Below are 3,999 nucleotides of genomic sequence, written 5' to 3' on the forward strand. Positions count from 1 at the left end.
ACCAGTTCATGCTATTTATCTGAAAGAATTAATGTTAGAAAATTTTACACATGCATGCATACCCATATTTATCACAGCTCAATAAAAAAAAATAGCCAAAGTTGGAATTAGCCTAGGTTTCTGTCAATAGGTGAATGGATAAAGAAAATGTGGCATATGTACAATATGGTGTTTTATTCAGCCATAAAAAAAGAAAAGAATCATGTCTTGCTAAACAAGGACGATTAAGTTAAGGGAAATAAGCTAAAAACAGAAAGATAAGTGTCATGAATTTTCTCTCAAATATGGGTGACAGAGTGAACAATAAACAAAGGAATGTCATGAGGTACAGGAAGGAGATAAACAAAAAGGAGAAGGAGAAGACATGGGTAAATTTTGGTGATTCAAACTGTCAGGTTGGTCGCTGTGACTTAGAACAAAGCAGACCCTGAGGAAAGGAACATCAATCAGGTGCCTGCGGAAATGCCTGTCAATCAGCGGGATCTCCTGACTAACACTTGTCAATCAGCAGAACCCTCTGGCTAATCCTGGAGTTCAGCCAGCTCCCCTGACCAACTCCAGTGGGACAAGGGACCCTAGAAATCCCCTTTCCTGTCCCAAGTCCTTCCCTTCCTGCCTAAATGCCATAAAATCCCAGTCCGGTCAAGTTCCCATGCTGTTTTTCCTCAGACCCTTCTCCTGTCCACTCTGTTGGTTGGATTGAGTTCCCCCTGGTAGTGATGTCTCAAATAAAGTCTCCTTGGGCGGTCTTTTTAAGTCTGCCTTCTTTGGTTGCTGCCCACCTCGTCTGATCTTACAAAAACTGATCAAATCATATTATTTGTATATGTGAATATTACTCAATGAATCTCATTATACTGTATAATTAATATTTACCAATAAAATAGCTGTTATACTAAAATATCTTAATCCAATCCAAGTGTCTTAATTTGATATGCAGTCATGCTTGTTCACTCTCAAGAAAAATATATTTTATTATGTACTTTTTTATTTCATATTTTTAAATTTCATATTTACTCTAAACTATTTTTCCTCATTCCTCTCCCACTATTTTTGATGGTTTGATGAAGTGTCTGCTTATTTCAGGATTTAAGTTTTGATAAATGAAGCATGCTAAAATTTGTGGAGTGCACATGTAGATAATAATGAATTCTCCATCAAATCACATAAATAAAAGCTTCATAAACATATATTAAATATTTAGTCAACATCTCTAGCAATTAGAGAAATGCAAATCAAAACCATTCTAAGATTTCATCTCACTCCACTCAGAATGGTACCAATTCAGAATACAAATAACAGTAAATGTTGGTAAGGATGTGGGGAAGAAGGCAAACTCATATATTGCTGGTGGGACTGCAAATTGGTGGAACCAATCTGGAAAGCAGTATGGATATTCCTTGGAAATCTGGGAATTTGACCCAGCTATCCCTCTCCTTGGTCTATACCCAAAGGACTTAAACACAGCATACTACAGGGACACAGCCACATCAATGTTTACAGCAGCACAATTCACACTAGCTAAACTGTGGAGCCAACCTAGAGGCCCTTCAGTGGATGAATGGATAAAAAAAAAATGTGGTGTGTGTACACACACACACATACACATATATATACCTGGATATTAATCTAATCAAGGAGGTGAAAGATCTATACTTTGAAAACTACAGAAAGGAATCAAAGAGGATTTCAGAAGAAGGAAAGATCTCCCATGTTCTTGAATAGGGAGAATTAATATTGTTAAAATGGCCATACTATCAAAAGCAATATGAATATTCAATGTAATCCCCATCAAAATATCAACAGCATGCTTTACAGAACCATAAAAAACAACCTTAAAATTAATTTGAAAGAGGCAATATAGGCTCCTCCCAAGGCATGCTGACAGGGCACTCACATGTCCTCTATCCAGGCCTGAAGCACATAGATCCAGAAGGCTGAGCAGGAGTCGTGAATCCAGAAAGGCCTGCCATGGGCATATTCTGCTGAAGCCACAAGCCCAAGGCCCTGAAGAGGCTCAGCTTGAGTTGATCCCCTGCCCAGAGCGGGGCACCTCCCTAGGTTCTTTATTCTGTCAATACAGTCACTGAAGATGTGATTGGATTAAGGAAATCATAAAGCTACAGAAGAGCACAGACCTCTTGATAAGAAAGTACCCCTTCAACCACCTGGTTAAATAAATACATATTAAATTCACCATGGTGTGGACTTCAGTTGGCAAGCCCAGGCCCTGTTGGCCCTTCAAGAGGTAGCAGAAGCGTTTTTAGTTTTCCTGTTTGAGGATGCCTACCTCCTCTCCTTACATGCTAGAGTCACTCTCATCCCCAAGGATGTGCAGCCAGCCTGGAGGACCTGTGGCATTGAGGAAGGACTTGGCTAAGCTCCTGCAACAGTGTCTTCAAAACACTTAGGACTCTAGAAGCACAACTAAATCCAGTGGTGTCTGAGGTGCTACCTGGATTTTCTGTCTCAGATGAGTGTGTGCATATTGCTTTTTAATTTTTCTTAATGAAGGTGAAAACTGAATGTTTCCTCAGTAGCAAAGGTGTTAGAGAAAAGATCCTGAGGTCCACATTATTTGGTGTGTTACTCATATGACTATTTAAGGATTTTGAAGACATCAGAGCTTCCATTTTATAGAAGGATATTTATTTATTATGTTAGACCTTTCTGTACTATGTGCATTTTTTACCATATGTATATGTATAAAACTGGAAATAGATATACAATTTTTAAAGTCATGAGGAAGAGAGTAAAAAAGAAAACATTGTATTATATAAAAATTCAATATAAATATTAAAAATGTTTCTAGTTCTATTCCCAATTTAGTTTTGAAAAGTAACACATTTGTTAACAGGTACTTATGATATTAATCTGGAAGGCAGAAACTTGTATGCAAGGAGAGCTGGGCCCTTTCATGTAACAGACAGAATTCTTTATTTTTTATTAGTGTACTATAATTATACACATTATTGAGGTTAATTTTGACATAATTTTACAATCATAGAATATAATTTGATTCAATTTAGTTGCCAAGAATACACTCCCCCTCCTTCCCCTGTTCTTTGTCCTCTATTCTACCAATCTTCAATTTATTTATAAATTTTTCAAAATAGTGAATAATGGATATACATATAAGTGAAATTCACTGTGGTATATTCACTTATGTGCATAGGAAAGTTTGGTCTGATTGATTCCACTTTTCCATTTTTCTCCTGTCTCTCCTCATTCCATGACAGATCCCTTTCCCCTTTGCACTGATTTCTCTTTTATTTTTATGTGGTTTTCCCATAACCATTTTGTTTCCCTTATCTTGGTATAATTTCTGCTTCTGAGAGAAAATATTTGACCCTTGCTTTCCTGTATCTGGCTTCTTTCACTTAGCACAATGTTTTCCAGTTCCACCCATTTGCCAGCAAGTACCATTATTACATTCTTCTTTATGACTAAGTTAAGATTTAGATAAGAGGTGTCTCCTCAAATCTCATGTGTGAAACAGTGCAAGGAATTCAGTGGTAAAATGACAGGGTTATGAGACACTTAATCTAATCAGAACATTAATCCACTTATATGGATTAATAATGGCAGTAACTGTAGGCAGATAGAGTATGGCTGAAAGAAGTAGGTCACTGGGTGCATGTCTTTGGAGTTTATATTCTGTCCCTGGTGAAAAGAGCACTCCCCTCCTTTCTCTTATCCTTTCTTGTTGCCCTGTTCTGAGCTGCTTTCCTCTGCTATATCCTTCCAACATGATGTTCTACATTACCTTGAACCCACAGCAATAGAGTTAGCTATCTATGAAATGAGACCTCTGAAACTGTGAGCCCCACAAAAATCTTTTCCTCCCCTACATTGTTCTTGTCAGATCTTTTGGTCACAGCAACAACAACAAAAACAACAAGAAGTGATTAAAATAGAAACTGGAGGCATTTCTTATAGAAATAGATAAAGCAATCATGAAATTCATATGGAAAAATAAAAGACCCAGAATAGCAAAAG

At 37.2% G+C, this 3,999-nt stretch overlaps 1 pseudogene; it reads left to right on the plus strand.

The window, feature by feature from the left end:
* Positions 1-284: 284 nt before the first annotated feature.
* LOC106144989 (histone H3-like centromeric protein A pseudogene) lies at positions 285-2,380 on the plus strand (annotated as a pseudogene).
* The last annotated feature ends 1,619 nt before the right edge of the window (positions 2,381-3,999 follow it).

Source organism: Ictidomys tridecemlineatus, chromosome X (genome assembly GCF_052094955.1).
Source record: "Ictidomys tridecemlineatus isolate mIctTri1 chromosome X, mIctTri1.hap1, whole genome shotgun sequence".
Classification (NCBI taxonomy): domain Eukaryota; kingdom Metazoa; phylum Chordata; class Mammalia; order Rodentia; family Sciuridae; genus Ictidomys; species Ictidomys tridecemlineatus.